This window comes from Callithrix jacchus, chromosome 10 (assembly GCF_049354715.1).
Source record: "Callithrix jacchus isolate 240 chromosome 10, calJac240_pri, whole genome shotgun sequence".
Classification (NCBI taxonomy): Eukaryota; Metazoa; Chordata; class Mammalia; order Primates; family Cebidae; genus Callithrix; species Callithrix jacchus.
Window position 1 is genome coordinate 11,175,391 of NC_133511.1, and position 15,614 is coordinate 11,191,004.

A 15,614-nucleotide genomic window follows, 5' to 3' on the forward strand; every position below is an offset into this window, starting at 1 on the left:
GCCAAGAGTCCAGGGCCTCTGGGAGAGGTGGCAAAGAAAAAGTAGTACAGAAATTAAAAACGTTTTTTTCTATATTCCTCATTCTTGGCTGATCAAAGCACCTACCAGGACATGATCCTATTAATTTCCTGGCTGACTTCTTGGGCCCTCCATCTTATTTCCATTAATACACTAACAGCTGCAGACCTTTAGTAAGCACATGCTTCTTAATGGAAATGCCACAGATTACAAGACAGAGATCATGTTCTCCTTACTGCTGCATTATGCATTTTTATTGCTGAATCAAATCAATAGCAAGTTCTTTTTTAAAATTGACATTCTAGTTTTCTTTAAGGAAAGGGCTTGTGTACATACACGTACAGCCCACTGACTAGAAAACAGATAAGAAAATTGCAATAAATGTAGAAGCCATATTTACCAGTTATCCAAAAAACCCTTTGCCAAAAATATATTCCATTGTCTTAAGATGTATTATTTCAAAAGTGATACATAGAATTTTATCTTTGAGTCAGATGGAATAGGCATTTTTTCTCTACTCCTCCCACTAAGAGCAACTAAAATCCCTGGGCAGTACACATAAAAGAAAGATGCAAAGAAAGGTGTAGAGAAGGCAGACTGGCTAGGGAACCTCAGATTCCAAGGGAGGATACAGAGATGAGTTCTACAGATTTTCCTTCCCCATCGTATATTCCAGACTTGGAAATAAAGAAGCCAGCAACCCATAAACACCAATGGTCACAGGCCAGAAGAGTCCACAAAAGCCTGCTCTTTAGCCAAAGGACCAGGAAAGGGACAGCACAGCAAAACAGAAAACTTTAACAATAAATCCTATGCACTAGCAAAACAACAAGGAAAAATTGGCCCCACCCACACCAGCATAAGTTTGAATGGGGAGTCCAGAGCTCCATCTTTGCCAGGATGGATCAAGACATCCCAACCTCCTGCTGGTTGGTATCAGAGATGACAGAGCAGAGAGCTGGGAATTTTCATCCCCACAGGGTAGTCCCAAACCCTCTTCCACCTCATGGTGTCAGTGGAAACCACATGGAAAGTCTGGACATCCCACACCTGGCAGTAATAACCTCTCCCCTCCCTGATGCTGCTACCACCACCACTACCACTACCTCCCTGCTATAGCAAAATCAGAGGAAGAAAAGTAGAGAGTCAGGGCTTGTGCCATTATCCAGTGATAATGAGGCCTCCCTGGTCACAGTGTTAGTGGAAGTCACAGAGGGAGCTAGAACTCCAATACCTGAGAGACCCTTCCTGGGGCATTAATAGCGGCCACCAGGAAGCAGTAAAGCAGCACTCCCTTCTCTCCTGCACTTTCAGCTGGTCAATAAAACCAGCTGAAAATAAAGTTTAAATACAATCCCAAGTCTCATAATATCAAAAGTATAAAAAATCAGTCATCACACTAAAAATAAGATTTTTAAAAAGTGAGGGATAAAAACCTAATCAACAGATTACAACACCAAGATGACAAAGATGTTAGAATTATGGTAAAGATTTTAAAGGAAGATCAGAAAAATGCTTCAACAATCAATTATGAACATGCTTGAAACAAATAAGTCTCAGTACAGAATGGTAAAGTCACAGCAAAAAATTAGAAGACAGAACTAAACAAAAGTTTTAGAGCTGAAAAATGGAAAAACTAAAATATGAAGCTTGGTGGCTAGGCTCAACAGTAAAATCGAAGGGACAGAGGAAAACCATCAGTGTTTGTAGATAGAATTATTATTATTCTATCTAAAATTATTTAATCTGAATGAAAGAAAAAAGACTGAGGAAATGAATAAAATAGAGCACTAGGGGCATATAGTACTACAGCAAAAGATGGGGCATTCAAGTAATCAAAGACTCAGAAGGAGAAAAGAAAGGGGCAGGCTGAAAAAAAGTCCTCAAAAAGACAATGGCTGAAAACTTTCTGAATTTGGAAAGAGACATAACCCTACAGATTTAAAAAGCCGATTGAATCCCGAACAGGAAAACCCAAAGAAATCTATACCAACATATCATTATTAAATTTCTGAAAAACAAAAAGCAAAGAAAAAATCTTGAAAGCAGCCAGAGAAAATTGATACCGTACTTCTAAAGGAAAACTAACTGGAATGACAGCAAGCTTCTTATCAGAAACCAGGAAGCCAGGAATAAGTGGCACAATATTTTTCTAACACTGAATGAAAAGAGCTGTCAACCCAGAATTCTATACAAAGGGAAATATTCTTTAGGAATGAGAAGGAGAAACAATACACTCTCAGATAAATCAAAGCCAAGAATAAGCTGGGCACAGTGACTCATGTCTGTAATCCCAACACTTCAGGAGGCTGAGGCAGGAGGATCACTCGAGCCTAGGAGTTCAAGACCAGCCTAGGCAACAGAGGTGGAACCCTGTTCTCTGTTTTTTAAAAAGAGCTAACAATATATCAAATGTACCTGACCTAAAAGAATGGCTAAATGAAGTTCTCTAAATAGAAGGGAAACAAAAGAACGAACTTGTAACATCAGGAAGGAAAAGAAAACACAAGAAGTGAATTATGTTGTGAAATATGATAGACTTTCCTTCTCTTGAGTTTCTAAATTATGTTTAAGAGTTGAAGTGAAAATTATAACACTGTCTATTATAGTTCTAAATATATGTAAACAAAATATTTAATGCAAGTATATTATATATGGAGGATGATAACAAGACAAAGGGAAGTAAGGTGGGGTTTTTTTTGTTTGTTTTGTTTTGTTTTTTGAGACAGTGTAGCTCTGTGGCCAGGCTGGAGTGCAGTGTTGTGATCTCGGCTCACTGCAACCTCTGCCTCCCATATTCAAGCGATTCTTCTGCCTCAGCCTCCCAAGTAGTTGGGACTACAGGTGCATGCCACCACACCCAGCTAATTTTTCTATTTTTAGCAGAGACAGGGTTTCACCATGGTGGCCAGGATGGTCTCAATCTCTTGACCTTGTGATGCCTGCCTAGGCCTCCCAAAGTGCTGGGATTATAGGTGTGAGCCACCGCACCCAGCCTGGGAAGTAAGGTTTTTATATCTTACTTGAACTTATAAAATAACACTGGTAGACTGTGAAAAGTTACATACATATAATGCAATACCTAGAGCAACCACTAAAAAGCTACACAAAGGAATATGCTCAAAAACACTAAAGATACGTCAAAACGAAATTCTAAAAAGTGTTCAAGTAACCCGCAAGAAGGTAAGGAGAAGAAAATTGAGAAATGAAAAAGAACAGAAAACAAAAACTAAATGGCAGACTTAAGGCCTAATATATCTATAATTGCAATAAATTCAAATAGTCTAAAAACACCAATTAAAAGACAGAAACTGGTAGATGAACTAAAAATAAGACTCAACAATATGCACTCTGCAAGAAACTCACCTCAAATATAACAAAATAAGCATATTGAAAGTGAAAGGATCAAAAATATATACTATGCAAACATTAGTTAAAAGAAAGCAGGAATGGCTATATTAATATCAGATAAAACAGACATCACAGCAAAGTAGATTACCAGAAACAGGAACATTACATAATGATGAAAGGGTCAATCTACCAAGAATACATAGCAGTCCTAAATGCTTATACACAACAGAACTGCAACACATGTGAAACAAAGAGAAACAGACAAATCACACTTATAGTTGGAGACTTCAGTGTCTCCTCTCAGCAATTTATAGAACTAGACATAAAATCAGCAAGGGTATAAAAGGAGTCAACACCATCAATCAATATTATCTAATTATCATTTATGGGACATTTCCCCCAACAACAGCAGGATGTACGTTCTTTTCAAGTGCCCACAGGATATGAATAAAAAACCATATCCTGGGGCACAAACAAACCTCAACAAAATTTTTTTTTAATCGAAAACATGCAGAGTATATTCTCCAACCAGAACAGAACCAAATTAGAAATCAATAACAACAACAGGTAAATTTCCAAACACTTAGAAACAACATACTTCTAAATAATCCAATGGTTAAAGAAGTCTTGGGAAAATAAAAGCTACATTGAACTGAATATCAAAGAAAATACAACATATCGAAATTTACAAGGCACAGCTAAAGCAGTGCTGAGAGGCAAATTTATAATACTAAGTATACACATTGGAAAAGTGTCAACTCAATAATCTAAGTTTCCTCTCAAAAATCTAGAAAGGAGTAAAATAAACCTAAAGCAAGCAGAAGAAAGGAAATAATAACAAAAATAAATGAAACTAAAAATAAAACAATAGAAAAAACACAATAAAACAAAGAGCTATTTCTTTGGAAGGGCCAATAAAATTGAAAACCCTCTAGAAAGACTGACAATTAAAAAGAAAGGGAAGACCAATATCAAAAATGAATGTAGAGATACCACTACAGACCTGCAGACACCAAAAGGATAACAAGGAAATACCACAAACATCTCTACGTGCATAAATTTCAGAGATACAATAGGGTAAGTTGTTAAGAAACACAAAGTATTACAACTCACCCAATATGAAATATGTTATTTAAATAATCCTATAACTATTAAGGAAATTGAATTTGTAATTTTTTTAATTTCCAAGGAAGAAATCTCCAGGCCCAGATGGCTTCATCATATTATTTTGCCAAACATTTAAAAATAGGATTAACATCAACTCTATACAATTTCTTCCAGAAAATAGAAGGGGATTACTTTCTGATTTATTTTATGAAGTGTTCATAGCATGTATATAATAAATTACATATCATAGTATACATTTATAGTATTACTCCAATACCAAAACCAAAGATAGTACAAAAAGTTAGAACTGTAGACCAATATCTTTCATGAATATAAATGTAAAAATCCTTAAAATATTAGCAAATAAATTTCAGCAGTATATAAAATGAATTATATGCCATGATCAAGTTGGTTTTATTCCATGATGCAAAGCTGATTCAGTATTTTTTTAAAAAATCATTGTAATCCATATGTCAATAGGCTAAAGAAGAAAAATTATGTGATTATATACATGGATGCAGAAAAAGCATTTTTACAAAACCCAACACCCATTTATGATTAAACCATCAAAAAGAGAGGACTAGAAGGGAACTTCTTCAATTTGATTTTTTTAAGTAGTATTTATAAAATTAATGAGTATCTACTTAATGGTGAAGGACTGCCTTACCCCCTCCCCAAAAAAGGAACAAGGCAAGGATGTTGTCCTCAGCACTCCTATTCAACACAGAGCCAAAAGTTATAACCCCTAAAGGCACAAAAAGGAAATAAAATGCATCCATATTGGAAAGGAAATAAATAAAACTATCCCATGCAGATGAAAACCCCAAGGAATCTACACAGAGATGAAAAATTTCCTGGAATAAGTTTGGCAACATCTATAAAGAGCAGAAACATACAAAAATCTACTCTATTTTTATATATTACCAATGAACACACGGATAACACCATTTATAATTAGTCAAAAAAAATGAAGTTCTTAGACATAAATCTAAAAATCATGTACAAGAGTTTTATAACACACACACACACACACGAAGGAAGAAATTGAAGATCTAAATAGAGAAATATGTTGTGTTCACAAATCGTAACATTCAACATAGTAGAGACATCCATTCTCTTCAGATTGATATAGGTTGAATACAATACCTTTCAAAATTTCCACAGGATTTTTCATAGATACAGATATAGGATCATTCCAAAATGTGTAGAAAGGGAAAGAAACTAGAATAACTAAAATAATTTTTAGAAAGAATAAAGTGGAAAGAACCTATCCAGTCTCAAGACTTATGCAGCTACAGTAATTAAGATTGTATGGTGCTGGCAGAAGACTAAACACACAGGTCAAGAACGCAGAACACAGAAATACACCTACAGAGATATACCCAACTGAATTTTCACCAAGATGCAAGAACAATTCGATGGAAGAAAGATAGTCCTTTCATTTTAACAAATGGTGCTGGAGTAAGTGGATATTCATAGAGGGAAAAAAGCACTTCAATCTAAGTCTTGTACGTCATACAAAAAAAAAACCTCAAAATTGATCACGAACTTAATGTAAAACATAAAACTTAAATTTAAAAAAAAAAAACTTCAGGATCTAGAGCTAGGCAAAAAGATCTGAGACTTGACACCAAACCATGACCCAAAGAGAAAAACTAACGAATTGGACTTCATCAAAATTAAAAGATTTTGATCTGTGAAAGACCTCATTAAAAGATAAAAAGACAAGCTAGAAGTCTGAGCAAGATGGCCTAATAGAACCTTCTAGCAATCATCCCCCTACGAGAACACCAAATTGAACAACTATTCACGCAAAAAACACCTTCACAAGAACCAAAAAACCCAGCCCACCAAGGCAGTTCCCCTAGGAGTCAGCAGAAGTTTCCGCATTCCCGTGCTTAGGGTACACCCCGGCGCTGATACAGCTGCAGTGACCACAGGCTTAGATCTCAACCTTCAATCTCCTTTTACTATGTGGAAAGCCTTCTCAAGAAGGATGAATGCAAAGAAACCCTGACTGCAAAGATTGGAATACCTAACTCTTCAATGTCCAAACACTGATGAATGGCCACAAGCATCATCAACATCCAGGAAAACATGACTTCACCAAATAAACTAAATTAGACGCCACCTGACCAATCCCACAATGATGAAGATACCATCTTTTAGACAGGGAATCAAAATCCCCATCTTGAGGAAGCTCAGCAACATAGATAAAAAGATAACAGAGAAGGAATGGATAATTATTTCCGAAAATTCAACAAAAAGATTTAAGTAATGTTTTAAATCAAGCAAAAATTCTGGAGCTAAAATATTCAACTGAAATGAAAAATACATCAGAGTCAGTGGCAGAACTGATCAAGCTGAACAAAGAATTAGTGAGTTGAGTCACGCTACATGAAAACATACAGTCAGAAAAGAGAAAATAATAAAAAAGAAGCACATCTACAAGATCTAGAAAATAGCCTCAAAACAGCAAATCTAATAGTTATTGCCCTTAAAGAAGACAGAGAAAGAGAGACAGAAATATCAGGCTAGAAAATTTATTTAAAGAAATTACAGAAATTTCTAAGCCTAGAGATATGAATATCCAAATACAGGAAGGTCATAGGACACCAAAAAGATTTAACCTAAATAAGACTCCCTCAGGGCATACGATAACCAAACCCTTAAAGATCAAGAATTTAAAAATCCTAAAAGTAGTAAGAGAAAATAAGCAAATAATACATAAAAGATCTCAACATCTCTGTGGAAATCACACAGACCAAGAGAAAGTGTAATGGCATTCAAAGTGCCAAAGAAAACAGAAAGTCTAACCTAGAGTATAATATCTATCAGAATTATCCTTCAAACATGAAGGAGAAATAAAAGACTTTCATAGAAAAACAAAAGCTGAGGGATTTCACCAACACCAGACCCACCTTACAAGAAATCTAAAAAAAGCTATTCAATGTGAAAAAACTATGAAAATACATTGAAACAAATGAAATACAACATACCAAAACCAATGGAATACAGCAAAAGTAGTACTAGAAATGCTAGTTTATAGCAATAAATGCCTCCACCAAAAAAGAAGAAAAACTTCAAATAAACAATCTAGCAATGCATTCTTGAAGAACTAGAAAAGCAAGAGCAAACCAAACTCAAAAAACAGTAGAAGAAATAAAAGATCAGAGCAGAAGTAATAAAATTGAGACTTAAATACAAAACAATAAAATGAAAAGCTGATTTTTTGAAAAGATAAAATTGACAAACCTTTAGCCAGACTAAGAAAAAAGATATTTTCTGTAGGAGATAGCTAAAAAGGAAAAAAATAAATAAATAAATAAATAAAACTAGAGATGAAAAGGTAGACATTACAACTAATACCACAGAAGAGCAACTATGCATCAATAATTTGGAAAACCTAGAAGAAATGGATAAATTCCTAGACATACAACCTAGCAAGATTGAAACCTGAAGAGACCAAAACCTGAAAAGACCAATAGCAAGTAATGAGATAGAAGCAGTAGTAAAAAGCCCCCTATCAAAGAAAACCCAGGACCTAATGGCTTCACTGCTGAATTCTACCAAACTTTAAAGAACTATGATACCTATAATCCCAGTACTTTGGGAGGCTAAGGTGGATGAATCACTTCAGCCCAGAAGTTCAAGAACCAGCCTGGGCAACACGGTGAAACCCAATCTCTGCAAAAAATCAAAAATAAGTCAGGCATGGTGGTTTGCACCTATAGTCCCAGCTCTCTGGGAAGGGGAGGTAGAAGGATTGCTTGAGCCTGGGAGGCAGAGGTTGAAGTAAGCTGAGATCACACCATTGCACTCCAGCCTGGGCAGTGTAGTGAGACCCTGTCTCCAAATAAATAAATAAATAATACTAACACTATTCATACTATTCTAAAAAGTTGGGCTAAAAAATGAACAGGAGGTAATACTTCCAAACTCATACAATGAGGCCAGTATTACTCTGACATCAAAACCAAACAAAGACACAACAACAACAAACAGTACAGGCCAATATCTCTGATGAATATAGATGCAAAAATCTTTGGTGAAATGCTAGCAAACTGAATTCAACAGCACATTAAAAAATTATTCATTATGATCGTGATCATGTGGGATTCATCCCAGGGATCCAAGGATGGTTAAACACATGTGAAAAATAATGTGATACATCACATCAAGAGAATCAAAGACAAAAACCATATGATTTTTTATTGATTTCTTTATATTTAATTTTATTTCAAGTTTGGGGATACATGTGCAGAACGCGCAGATCTGTTACGTAAGTGAATGTGTGCCATGCATTAGCTATTTATCCTGATGTTCTCCCTCCCCCTGCCTCCTCCATGACAGGTCCCAGTATGTGTTGTTCCCCTCCCTCTGTCCATGTTTTCTCATTCTTCAACTCCTACTTACGAGTGAAAACATGAAGTGTTTGATTTTCTGTTCCTGTATTAGTTTGCTAAGGATAATGGCTTCCAGCTCCATCCACGTCCCTGCAAAAGACATGATCTCTTTCCTTTTTATGGCCACGTAGTATTCCATGGTGTGTATGTACTATATTTTCTTTATCCAGTCTATCACTGATGGTTGATTCTATGTCTTTGCTGTTGTGAATAGTGCTGCAATAAACATGCATTTGTATATCTTTATAATAGAGTGATTTCTATTCTTTTAGGTACATATCCAGTAATGGGATTCCTGGGTCAAATGGTCATATGATAATTTTGACAGATACTGAAAAAGCACTCAAAATTCATCATCCCTTCATGTTTAAAATACTCAACGAATTGGGTATAGAAGGAACATACCTTAAAATCATAAAAGCCACATATGACAAACCCACAGCTAGGATCATACCGAATGGGAAAACTGAAAGCCTTTTCTCTAAGATCTGGAACAAGACAAGAATGCCCACTTTCACCACTCTTATTCAACATAGTACTGGAAGCCCTAGCCAGAACAACTAGACAGCAGAAGGAAATAAAGGGTATCCAAATTGGAAAGGAAGAAGTCAAATTATCCTTCCTTGCAGACAATATAATCTTGTATTTAGAAAAACCTGAAGATTCCACACCAAAAACCTACTGGAACCAAAAAACAAATTCAGTGAAGTTGCAGGATATAAAAATCAACATACAAAAATCAGTATCATTTTCATATGCTAACAGTAAACAATCTGAAAAAGAAACCAAGAAACTAATCCTATTTACAATCACTATAAATACAATATCTAGAAAATAAACTTAACTGAAAGTGAATATCTACAATGAAAGCTATAAAACATTGATGAAAGAAATTGAAGAACACACACAAAAAAATGAAAAGACATTCCATGTTCATAAACTGGAATAATCAATAGTGTTAAAATGTCCATGGTACCCAAAGCAATCTACGGATTCAATGCAATCCCTATCAAAATACTAATGACATTCTTCACAGAAATAGAAAAAAAAATTGAAAACGTATGGACTCACAAATAACCCAGAATAGCCAATGCTATCCTAAACAAAAAGGAGCCAAACTGAAAGAATTATATAACCTTACTTCAAATTATACTACAGAGCTATAGTAACCAAAACAGCATACTACTGGCATAAGAACACACATATTGACCAATGGGACAGAACAGAAACCCCAGAAATAAACCCATACATTTATAGTCAACTCATTTTCAACAAAGGTGCAAAGAAAATACTCTAGGGACAGTCTCAACCATAAATAGTGGTGGGAAAACTGGATATTCATACACAAAAGAATGAAACTATACCCCTATCTCCTGCCATATATAGAAATCAAGTCAAAATACATTAAGAGTTTAAATATAAGATCTGAAACTGTGAAAACTACTAGAAGAAAACACTGGGAAAATGTTCTAGAACATTGGTCTGGGCAAAGATTTCTTGAGAAGACCTCAAAATCACAGGCAACTGAAACAAAAATGGATAAATGAGATTACATTTAGCTAAAAAGCTTTGCACAGCAAAGGAAATCATCAACAAAGTGAAGAGACAACTCACAGAATGAGAGAAAATATTTACAAACTACCCATCTGACAGTTAATTACTAGAATATATAAGAAGCTCAAACAACTCAATAAGAAAAAAAAATCCAATTTTTTTTGGCAAAAAATTCGAATAGGCATTTCTTTTGTTTTCTTTGTTTGTATTTGCCTCAGAAGGTACCAAATAGATATTTCTTAAAAGAAGACAAATGGCCAACAGGTATGTGAAAAAAAATGTTCAGCATCACTAATCAGAGAAACACAAATCAAAACTACAATGAGATCATCTCACCCCATTAAAATGGCTTGCATCAGAAAGACAAGTAATAACAGCTGCTGGTGAGGATATGTAGAAAGGGGAACCCTCATACACTGTTGGTGGAAATGCAAACTCATACAGCCACTGTGGAGAACAGCATGGAGGTTCCCCAAAAAAACTACAAATAGTACTACCATATAATCCAGCAATCCCACTACTAAATACACATCCAAAAGAAAGACAAACAGTATATGGAAGAGTTATCTGCACTCCCCTGTTTCCTGCAGCACTGTTCACAACTGCTAACATATGGATTCACCAACAGGTAAATGGGTGAAGAAAATGTGGCACACATACACAATGGAATATTACTTAGCCATTAAAAAAGAATAAAATCCTGTAATTTGCAACAACGTGGATGGAAGTAGAGGACATTAAGTGAACTAAGCCAGGCACAGAAAGACAGATATTATATGTTCTCACTCATACGTGGGAATTTTTTTTTAAAAAATTGAACCCATGGAAATAGAGAGCAGATTGGTTGGTTACCAGAAGCTGGGAAGGGTAGCAGTGAGGGGCTGGGGAAGTGGGGATGGTTAATGGGTACAAAAATGCAGTTAGAATAATTAAAATACTAAGAATAACTTAGTAACACAATAGGATGACCATAGTCAATAAGTTATTGTACATTTTTAAATAACTGAAAGTGGCTGGGCACCATGACTCATGTCTGTAAACCCAGCACTTTGGGAGGCTGAGGCAGGAGTTTGAGACCAGCCCAGCCAATATGGTGAAACCTCATCTCTACTAAAAATACCAAAAAAAAAAAAAAAAAGTTAGCTGGGCATGGTGGAGGACACATGCTACTCGGGAGGCTGAGGCAGGAGAATCGCTTGAACCTGGAAGGTGGAAGCTGCAGTGAGCTAAGATCGTGCCATTGCACTCCAGTCTGGGTAACAAGAGCAAAACTCTGTCTCAAAAATTAAAAAATAGGCCGGGCACAGTGGCTCATGCCCGTAATCCCAGCACTTTTGGAGGCCAAGGCAGGTGGATCATGAGGTCAGGAGTTCAAGACGAGCCTGACAAATATGGTGAAACCCCATCTCTACTAAAAATACAAAAATTAGCCAGCTGTGGTGGTGCGCGCCTGTAGTCCCAGCTACTCGGGAGGCTGAGGCATCAGAATCACTTGAACCCGGGAGGCAGAGGTTGCAGTGAGCCAACATCGTGCCGCTGCACTCCAGCCTGAGTGACAGAGCAAGACTCTGTAAAAAAACAAAATAAAATAAAATAACTGAAAGTTAAATTGGGATGTCCCTAACACAAAGAAATGATAAATGCTCGAGGTGATTTATACACCAGTGACCATGACTTACAGCACATCGCACGCCTATATCAAAACATCACACGTACTCCATAAATATTATTATGTATCCATGATCATTAAAAATGAAGAAATTTTTAAAGTATGAGGTACAAACTGGAAGAAAACAGTTTCAAATCACGCATCTGACAAAGGGACCACTGTCTAGAATATATCAAGTACTCTCAAAACTCAGAGGAAAAGTAATGCACTCAATTAGAAAACGGTCAGAAGACTTACACAGATATTTCATCAAATAGGATGTGCAGATACCAAATGAGCACAAGATGTTCAACATCGCTAGCCATGAGGGACATGTAAATTAAAACCATAATGAGATATCCTACACGCCTATCAGAATGGCAGAAATAAAAAATTATGACACCAAAGACTGATAAGTATGTGGAAAAGCTGAATCACTCATGCATTGCTGATGGGAACATAAAATGGTGGTTTCTTTAAAAACTAAGCATGCAACCACTATATGACCCATTAATTGCACTCATGTGTTTCTATTTCTCTGGAATAAACGCCTATGTTCACACATTGTATACACAAATGTTTGTAGCAGCCTTATTCCTAATATCCAGAAGCAATCCAGTTGTTCTTTCACAGGTAAAGGCTAAACTGATGATATATCCATACCATGGAATACTACTCAGCAGTAAGGAATAAACTACCAATACACACAGCAACCTGGAGGAATCTCCAATGAACTACACTTAGTGAAAAGAGCCAATCCCAAAAGGTTACCTATGGTATGATTCATTTATAACATTCTTGAGATCACAAAATTAAAAGAACAGGGGAAAGATTAGTGGTTGCCAAGGGATGGGAGTGGGAGGAAGTGTGTGCAACTATAAAAGGGCAACAAGACGAATTCTTGTGCTGATGGAAATGTTCTGTATCTTGACTATAGCAATGCCACTATCTGGTTGTGATGCTGTACTCAAGTTTTGCAAAGTGTTGCCAGTGGAGGAAACTAGGTAAAAGAATACATGGGATCTATGTTATTTCCTACAAATACATGTGAATTCATAATTACCTCAAGATAAAAAAATTTTTTTAAAAAAAGAAAGAGGCCAGGTGCAGTGGCTCACCCCTGTAAACCCAGCACTTTGGGAGGCTGAAGTGGGTGGATCACGAGGTCAGGAGTTCAAGACCAGCCTGGCCAAGATGGTGAAATCCTGTCTCTACTAAAAATACAAAAAAAAAAAAAAGTTAGCCTGGCATGTTGGTGGGTACCTGTAATCCCAGCTACTCAGGAGGCTGAGGCAGAAAATTGCTTGCACCCAGGGAAGCAGAGGTTGCAGTGAGCCGAGATCACACCACTGCACTCCAGCCTAGGCAACAGAGCAAGACTCTATCAAGAAAAGGAGGGGAGAGGAGGGAGGAGGGAAAAGGGAGGAGGGAGGAGGGAAAAGGGAGGAGGGAGGAGGGAAAAGGGAGGAGGGAGGAGGGAGGAGGGAGGAGGGAGGGGAGAGAAGAGAAGGCACAATGGCTCATTCCTGTAATCCCAGCACTTTGGGAAGCTAAAGCAGGAGGATCCCTTGAGCTCAAGAGTTCAAGGCCAGCCTGGTCAACATAGCGAGACCTCGTTCTCTACTAAAAATCAAAAATTAGCCAAGTGCCTGTAGTCCCAGCTACTCAGGAGGCTGAGGCAAGAGGACCACTTGAGCCAGGGAGATCAAGGCTGCAGTGAGCTATGATTGCACCACTGCACTCCAGCCTCCGTGACAGAGTGAGACCAGATCTCAAAAAAAAAAAAGAAAGAAAGAAAGAAAGAAAAATAAATAAATAAATGGTACCTATTCATCACAGAAAATTTTCAAATTATAGATCAGGAAGAGCTAATTTGGTTATTATACAAATATACTAATAGGATACTAAGGTATTTAGGGGCTTTTCAAGTATATTGACTACTTTTAATCACAGTAAAAATGAATCGTTGATTATATTTTTCCCCCTACACATTTGCTCAGAGCCTCCTGAGAGGAGGCTGTAATCCTGAGAGGGTTACACAGGGCTCAAAGGCTCATGGATGGCTTCTCAGCCAAACCCTAGCACATTGTGGCATCGGTTTCTTCTTGAGTACCAACTTGGAACAATTAATTAAAATGGTCAAGTGCTGTGCTACAAGAATTATGAGGCAATCTGTGAACCCAAATCGGGACATTGTGATTGACTAGCAGCGTCCATCAGCAGCATGGGGTTTAGTGGTACAGTGCTGGCTAGAAGTCATTTTTTTAAACCAACCTTGCAAACTACAAGGGACATTTCATTAATAAAACTCTCTGTGTAAAGGTTCTTGAAAAATCACCCATTCTTCTGACATATCCAAATATTATGCTGCATTTTATATTTAGTGACTATTATATATGGTTGATTTTTTTTGTCCAATAATTGTACACGTAAAGACCAAAAAGCTTCAGACTTTTCCAGCAATTAGAACACAATACTTCTTACTCCACTGAGAGAATGATCAACCAACAAGCATTATTTAATGCTGTGTATCAGATTTTATATTAGGCAACCATTTAATCACCAATAAAGTCATTCAGTCTATAAATATGGACACTGCTATATTGCCAAGGTTAAATGACAATATGAGGTATCTGTACTCTGAAAACTCAGTCTATTGAGAGGATACTGATAACTATGAAACAATTATAATGGGTAAGTGCTCTTCTGGGGGCAGATAAAATGTTGTAAGGAACCCCTAACATATGCCTATAAACTGAACTTGGGGATCAGAAAGTCTTCCTGGAAGAGAAGGCATCTCAAGTGGTACCCAAAGATCAAGAGGAAAGGGAGAACAAAGAGGCAAGATGAGAAGTATCCTAATAAAGAACACTTCAATACCAGAGTCCCAAGTAATCCCAGCACTTTGGGAGGCCAAGATGGGCAGATCACTTGAGGCCAGGAGCTCGAGACCAGCCTGGCCAATGTAGTGAGACACTGTCTCTACTGAAAATGCAAAAATGACCTGGGTGTGGTGGTGGCACACGTCTGTAGTCCAACTACTCTGGAGGCTGAGGCACGAGAATCGCTTGAACCCGGGAGGCAAGGTTGCAATGAGCAAAGATCTCGCTACTGCACTCCAACCTGGGCAACAAAGTGAGACTCTGTCTCAAAGGAGAAAAAAATAAACAGTCTGAAAGGAGAGCTGAGGTTAGGCTGGAAAGATATGCAGGAACTCAAGTCATTAAGAACAGAAACCATATTCCAGAATTTGAACATTTTCCTGATTGAAACATTTGAAACTGGAGAGTAAAGATTATTTTAGGACGAGGAACAAAACCGGAAACAGATATTGTTGTCAGTAGACTGCTGCAATCATCAGGTAACTAACGACAATCGTCTGCACAAGGGTAGAAGGCAGGGAGGCAGAGAAAATGAAATGCTACCAGAAATTCCAACTTGATGGTTAAGGACTAAACGGAAGTACATTCACATGCATGCCAGTATCTAAAGCCTAATACTTACACCCATTGCTGGTAGTCTTGTTTTTG

At 37.0% G+C, this 15,614-nt stretch overlaps 1 protein-coding gene across 4 annotated transcripts in view; it reads right to left on the bottom strand.

Annotated features, from left to right (window-relative positions):
- The window catches only part of BTG4 (BTG anti-proliferation factor 4), a 48,365-nt gene that overhangs the window by 11,029 nt on the left and 21,722 nt on the right, over positions 1–15,614 (bottom strand). The window lies entirely within an intron of this gene.